Source organism: Lissotriton vulgaris, unplaced genomic scaffold, assembly GCF_964263255.1.
Source record: "Lissotriton vulgaris unplaced genomic scaffold, aLisVul1.2 SCAFFOLD_11284, whole genome shotgun sequence".
NCBI classification, from domain to species: domain Eukaryota; kingdom Metazoa; phylum Chordata; class Amphibia; order Caudata; family Salamandridae; genus Lissotriton; species Lissotriton vulgaris.
The window spans coordinates 21,729-29,568 of NW_028249461.1; the positions used below are offsets into that span (position 1 = coordinate 21,729).

The 7,840-nt window shown below is 44.7% G+C and overlaps 1 long non-coding RNA gene across 1 annotated transcript; it reads right to left on the reverse strand.

Moving 5' to 3' along the window:
* Positions 1 to 4,518: 4,518 nt before the first annotated feature.
* On the reverse strand, positions 4,519 to 5,950 carry LOC147663568 (uncharacterized). The gene is made up of 3 exons (XR_015305291.1): positions 5,872 to 5,950; positions 5,405 to 5,784; positions 4,519 to 4,635 (listed from the first exon to the last, which is right to left on the reverse strand). It is a non-coding gene; the product is annotated as an uncharacterized LOC147663568 (long non-coding RNA).
* Positions 5,951 to 7,840: the final 1,890 nt, after the last annotated feature.

Consider the following 7,840-nt stretch of genomic DNA (forward strand, 5'->3'; position numbering starts at 1 on the left):
ACACTGCCAATTTAAATCCATATCAGTGACCTGCAAGCTCACCCTGTTTGCCTGATATTTCTTTCACCTACTGTTCCTTTCACTTCCTCCCCACGTACGGCACAGGACTGTGCCCTACTGTAACCCTATTGTTTTGGGTTATGTGTTGTATCTTTAGATCAAACAACCTATCAAATCAATAAAAATTCCCTGCCCGGCTGGACAAGGGATTATGAACTATATAGTAGCCCATTGTGGTCTATACAACTTCTTTGTTTTCTCTTATTCTTATATGCTAAGGACCACTTGTCACTTTGATAAATACTTGATACCCATGGTCCCGAGCCATTCACTGGGTTCCCCTTGTTTTTCTTCAATGGCCAGACTTTGTGAGGCTCCTCATTCCTGTGACCAGCGGCCGGGCTTGGCTCCTCCATATCCTTTGCGAAATTGACCGGCCGGGCTTGGCTCCGCCGTTTGAACTACATTTCCCAGCAGCCTCCAGGGGGAATTGACGCCAGTATCCAGCGCGCCAGGAGGCGCATAAAGCACCGGCAGGTCCCTCGTCCCGCGAGGACGCGCGCGGGACGCGCCGGACTAAGCCCGGACAAAGGGCGGGCCCGCTGTGGCCCTCAGTGGCTGAAGTAGGCTGGGCTGGGCCCACATATTTACATTTTAACATTTTATTGTTTCTTTTGTTTTATTTGCTTGTTTAGTTTGTCATATCTTTACTACCCTTTCATGCCTTCATTGACTTTGACTTGTTGACTAATACAGGAATTCTGTTTACATTCTACAATTGCCATAATTTATATATTTTAAGCTGCTATTCATTGTTTCTAAAGATGACTGCTAAAAAGCTACGTTCTGGGAGACTCTTGGGGGGAAGGTCTTGTGTTAAGACAAGATCCAACCCCCTGCGAAACAAGGATTCAAAAAATCTCCAACTAAAGGGTCATTGCCAGCTATTCCAGCTATGGGAAAAGACAACGGATAAAAACTTGGTGAAGGAGGCTGACCCTGAAGAAATTGCTATAAATAAGAACATAGTGGTAACTCCCTCACTTGGCGTAGAACCTGCGCCTGTAAAGAAGGGGCCTGTTTTGGTGGAAAAATCGCTTCTTGCCTTACAGTCCTGTGTGGGGCATAATCTAAACCCTATGGAAGGCTTCAGTAGTGTTAATTTGCTCACTTCTACATTAGAGAATGTGCATCAAAATAATGTCCTTCCAAAGCTTGAAATGTGTTTGACTAATGATTTATTAGGAAGTATCCAGGCAAAGGAGATATGTAATGGGGACTCTCAAGGGTTAGATATTGACTTGGAATTGTGTAGTCGCTACTTAGCAGATGGTTCATTAAAATTATTTGAAGCCACTAAGACCCGAAGGGCGCAACTCCCTCTGGTTTGCAGCTCTATAGTAGCACCCCTTCCCTTAAATCTCAAGATTCATCTATGCAGTCCAATCTTTCAAAAACCCCTGAGCTCAACATATCAGGTATCGATCCTATTATACCTCCAGGCTTGCATCGACATGATAAGCCCATTTCAGAGTCATTGATAGCTTTGGAGCATTTGTTGTCTTCGATATTACTGTTATTGAGTACATTTGTGCGGAGTTCTGATTGTGTTCTGGAATCTGTCACTCAGATATTAAAGGTTTTATTACTTAGATTTCCAGAGAAGACCTTGGAACTAAATCCTGGAGTCGGACCACAGGATTCGGTATCCCCTGTTGCATCTCCCTCCGGAAATAATCCAGTGCTCATACCCTATAACTGTGATCAAATTATTCCGGGGGTTCCAGCTAGAAGCGAGCTCTCTCCAGTCCCTAAATCATCTGCTTACAATTGTATAAGGGATTCTGATCTTGAAATTGTAGAAGAAGAGGGGGTTTCTGCAGACTGTAAACTTGATAAAGCGCTCTTCCCAATTTTCATGACGGAATCCAAGGGGACAGATGAAGGAGAAAAAGTGATAATAGGCAAACACAAAAGGTGTAGAGGGAAAAAGAGAAAACCAATCCGCAGACATAAGAAAAAAAGGCTGAGACAAATAATATTTGAGGATTCTCAAGTTCAGCCAAATGATCTGCCTAGTACGGAAGAGTCAGTTAATGGGGTTACAAAACAGGAGTCTAACACTTGTATTCCTGATATCCAAGTACCAGATTGCAATAAAATTCTCCCTAATTGCTCTATTTTGTCTACAGGAGGACCCCCCCGTGATGTGGGGAAATCTACTATTCTCTTTCCTAAAACAGAAGTGACAAAGTCGGGCCCTTCTGCCTCAGTGGTCCTCAATCCCGCTGCGCCTATTTTCCATTCCCGGGTTGAAGGTACAGCTTGTTCGCAAGAACCTCTTAGAAAAATTTTGAAAGATTCTGTAGATACACTGATCCTAGATTTTTTACCATTGTTTGACAACGATCTGGCATTAAATAGAACATTGTTACTTAAATGTTTTAGAGATATAGAGAGCCTAAAATTAATTCAATCAAATGATATTGATTTGGTTTCTATGTTAAGAATCGATAATATATCATACATTAGGGTAACGTTCTATTCCAAATTAATAGTGAACCTCATTTTGAATCAAGCTGAAAATTTTCAAAGTCGAGGAATTGACGTGTTACCTGTTTTGGCGAATTGTGGAGATAGATTTTGTGAAAATCGACCTTGTCAATCAGGTCACCCTTTCTCTTTTGAGGATTTAAAGATTTGTGTATCAAAAACTAAACGGCTAGTGTCCCATGTAATTACTGCCCCGCAAAAAATTTACAGCATCCCAAGAGAGGATAGCCAACAATGGGATTGGCTTCCTGGGGCCTTATTAAGTAAATCAAAAGATAACCCAAAGCTATTTTCCCATCTTTAGCAGCTGCTTAAAAATTCTTTCTTGGAATGCTACGGGCATCAACAATAGTCCTGAAAAATTACAGTATCTTTTCTCGCTGAACCCTGATGTGATTTGTATCCAAGAGACCTGGGGCCAGATGTAGGTAAATCACATTTACCGATTTTAAAATACCGAATATTACCGAATTTTACCGATTCGGTATTCCAAAATCGGTAATTGGGATGTAGGTAGCAACATCTGGATTATTTAACGAATCGTTAAAAATCGGTATTAAAAGATCGGTATTACAAGATCGGTATTATCCGATCGGTATTATCCGATCTGTATTTACCGATCGGCATTATCCGATCGGTATTTACCGATCGGTAAATACCGATCGGTAATTCCCGCGACGGACAACAAACAAAAGTGAAACTCAACACAACAGCCAATCAGGTGCCACCACCCTCCCCCTACTCTCCAGGGAGTGGCCCCACAGGCAGGTGCAACTAATTAGAAGGTTCAGGAAAGGCAGTTGGAGCAGAGAGAGTGGGAGCAGCAGAAGCAGCAGACAGAGCTTGTGTATTCACTGAAAACTCCAACATGGAAAGCAGCAGGGACACTGAGCAGGCAGAAAGGAAAAGAAAGCTTAAATTCAGTAGACAGGAGCTACAGCTCCTTGTGGAGGAGGTGGTAAAGGTACACCACAGACTTTTTGGAAAGCAGTCCCTAACTGTGCCAGAATCAACAAAAAGGAAACTTTGGCTGGAAATCAAAGACAAAGTAAATGCAGTGGGAGTCACCAACAGACGCACTGACGATTTAAAGAAGAGGTTCTATGACCTGAGGAGCCTCACGAAGAAAAAATTGGCTGAGCGCCACAGACAGTCACAGCAAACAGGTCGAGGAAAGAACACTGCACCCCCCCTCAACGAGCTGGAGGAGCTGGTAGCCACAACCCTGGAGGCTGACAGTGTCCATGGACTGGGAGAAGTGGACAGCTCTGCGCAAGCTGCAAAGAAAAAAGGTAAGATGCATGCACAGCTATCCTCCTCCCACCCCCATACATCCCTCACCCCTTGCAGCTAAGTTACCCCAGTCCCATGGTGCCTGTGCAAAACTGTACCAATGCATCATGATACATGTAGTTAGTCATTGGAAGACCATGTCACACAGCACTGTGACCAACACATTATTCACATGAATGCTTACAAAATGAAGGGCAGGCAGCATGTACAAAGTGCAATGTAACATGTTTAATTGTAGTGGCTGTGACACAATTACACCTAGCTGATATGTACTCATATGTCCACAGGTCTCACATCCAGCAGGCAGTCTGAGGAGGCAGAGGGCGCGGCACCCCAGAGGGATGGCAGTCAGGAGCCAGGGCCCAGTGCATCCCACGACACAGGTGTTCCGAGTGGGCAGCCACCCACCCAAGAAACTGACATCTGTGAAGAAATGCAGGGCTCCCCAATTCCTTCGCAGTCACCACTATTGGTCTCATCACCAGAAATGCATGCATCCCTTGTTGTAGAAACACCTGTTGCACACCCTGGCAGGAGGCATGTTGTCCCCCCACTGCCGGAAATGGAGACAGGTGGTGATGAAATGGAGGGTGAAGACTCACTTCACTTGTTACAAGCTCACATCACTGCCACACTGCAGCCCAGCACAGAGCCTGTACTAGGTTCCACTAGAAGGCGCACAGTGCAAGGAAGGGATGAAGGTGCACATGGGGAGGGTTCCAGTGTCTTCAAAGGCCTGGAGGGAGCCATGGTCCGGATTCAGAGGATGCAGGGCAAGGGCATCATGGCCTGTCAAAGACAAATGCGAAACATGAACATCCACATGGAAGAAATTAGCAAGGGCATAAAAGAGCTGGTGATAGTCAACCAGAGCATGGCAACAGGCATACAGCAACTGTGCACAAAAATTGACTCTGATATTGGTGCAAGGCGCAGGGACAGGCAGCGCGCAGTGAGAATAGAGACATCCATGGAGCAGCTGGCTACAGCCACATCCCTGCTATGCAGGCGTAGCGTCAATAGTCAGTTAGTCCTGACTCAGAATAGCAGCCAGTTGACAAGGGGCATAGCTGGAATGACCGGTGCGCTGGAGGCCCTACTCAATGCACAAAGTGCACAAGGTTCTGCTGTAGACGTGCCGGACACTGAAGCTAGCACCAGTAGGAGCAGCACAGCTAGCCCCCATGGCTTAGAGCCAAGGAGGAGCAGCAGGCGACAGGGTGAGGCTATAGGCCAAGCGCCCAGTGAACAGGATGAGCCACAGACCCCTGCCAATGCAAAGCGAGTGCGTAAATGAACAGCTGTAACGATGGCCTACTGCCAATGGACATTACATTTATAGTTCATACAGTGTTATTTGCACATTTGTGCCATTGCAACCAGCCAAGTGACAATGTACAACTATGGTTGGTGAATTCTACACCTGTCTGAGTGTGTTTGCCCACTGTGAGCATTGATGTCAAATGCTTACTGTTGCACTTTTGTTCTTCAATAAAACTTTACGAATCGAATTAAACAGAAGCTTGTGCTTTCACTATAGCTCAGTGTCTTCACTTACTCAGAAATAGTTGCGTGCTATGTCATCACGTCTGTATCTGCCATCACTTGGTGTTGCCACTCCAGCAGGATGTCTTTCAGGCACAGCAATGTCGTCGTCATGATCCTCATAGTCAGATAACTCCACCTCAGTCCCCTTCTTAACAGCCAGATTGTGCAACATAGCACAGACAGCAATGATCTTACAGCAGGTAATGGGGGTATACTGCCTTGCACCTCCGCTCTTGTGCAAGCATCTGAACCTACTTTTCAATATACCAAATGTTCTCTCAACAACATTGCGTGTGCTCTTGTGTGCCCGGTTGTATCTCCTTTGGCTGGGTGTTGAGGGGTTGAGGTAGGGGGTGAGTATGAATGAGCGGAGGGCATATGCACTGTCTCCTAGAATGAAAAGGGTACAAATTAATCACATGCATACATGTACTGCTTATTGCAATAGTGTAATGGGTGTTGCACACTGTCTCTTACCTAGGAGGTAGCCTTCACCAAATTCCCCTGCAGTCAGGCGTGCATAGATGCCACTGTTTTGAAATATATATGAGTCGTGGGTACTTCCCGGGTATTTAGCGACAATGTCTGTGATGACGTTCTTGGCATTACAAATCACCTGCACGTTGATGGTGTGGCTTGACTTTCTATTGCGGTAAATGTATTCCGTGGCAGCAGGGGGACAAATGGGGATGTGCGTCCCATCAATGCATCCGATGATATGGGGAAATCTTGACATCTGGTAGAAGTCAGATATGGTTGCAAACAGTTCAGCATGGGTGGATGGAAAAGAAATGTAATGCTCCATCCTATGCAACATGGCGTCAAGGAAATGTTGGAAAAACCTTGAGAGGCTGCTCTGGCTCACCCCTCCCACCGCAGCAACCACGCTCTGGTAGCTCCCTGACGCCAGCAGGTGGATGCTGCACAGCACCTGTACATGTGTTGGGATTGCATGTGCCCTTGGAGTGGGGTGCTCCAACAGTGGTTTTAGGTCCCTAATTAACTCCAAGATGGTGTCTGGAGCCAACCTGTACCTTTGCAGTATCTCTTCCTCTGTGAGCATGAACAGGGTCACCCTCTGCCTGTAAACCTGCTCCTGTCTCTGCCATTCCCTCTCTCCTTCCTCCTGTAGCCGTAGCCGTCTTGCAATGACATAAAATGCAGCCATTGTGCAAACAGAATTGCATTTTGGGTCCTTTTTTATGGGCTGCACCTGGTTACCACCTGCTTTGAATCCATGGTAAATAACGAATGTTAAATACCGATTTTGGAGCAAATTCGGTATTTCTGTGCCTCCCTACATCTCAATTTCAATTTTGACTGTTTTTTACCGATCGGTACGTTTAACGATCGGTAGGTTTACCGATCGGTACGTTTACCGATTGGTTGGTTTACCGATCGGTAGGTTTACCGATCGGTACGTTTACCGATTGGTTGGTTTACCGATCGGTACGTTTACCGATCGGTTGGTTTACCGATCGGTACGTTTACCGATCGGTAACTTCCACGATCGGTAACTTTAACGATCGGTAACTTTAACGAATCGGCATATTTACCGATTCGGCCTGTTTTCTGTCACCTACATACGGATCACTCAATACCGGTCGGTAACGGGCCAAATTCGGTATTTTCGGCCGTTACCAACCGGTAAAGGCCTACCTACATCTGGCCCCAGGTGTATAGACAGAATGGACGTGGGGAAGAACTATTTTGTTCTTGAGGTCGCAGCCTCCCCTTCGAAGAGAGGGCATGCAAAAGGTGGAATTGCGTGCCTCCTTTCTAATAGAATAAAGTGGAACTATTCCCATTATGTGGATCAGAGTAACCTTTTTCAGGCGGTTACATTTAGTAGCTTTGGCAATGGGGAAAATAAAAACCCACTGGTTATAATAAATGCTTATATTCCCCTTGATGATTGTTACAGTAGTGTACTAAAGCAGGTTTTTATTTTTATTAAAAAGATTAAGGAGGCAATACTTACTCCCCTGGTTCTGTTAGTGGGGGATTTCAATTGCAGAGTTTCTAATTTCAGCTTAGAGCTTTTAGAAATAAGCCTAAAGAGGAAGCTTTTTTGATTCCTCAAGCCCTCTTCCCTGACAAAATTAAAACCAATAAAAGAGGGAAAATCCTGCTGGAAGAATTGTTTTTTTTTTTTGTTTTTTTTTTTAAATATGTTTATTAAATTTTTCCAAGAGATTTTTCCACATATTCCAGCATATGTTTACAACACATTCCAGTTTCACAGGTGATTATATACATTACAGTACATTATGACATAAAGGATTCATCAAACAGACATATGTGTGATACATACTACCCATTCCAAAACAACAACCAAGGAAGACTAAAAAAAGAAACAGGCAGCTGCAATAATTTTATAACGATCTTTCTTACGCTATTCTGGGTTTATCCTACTGTTTTTCCACCTCATAATAGGTTGCCATAT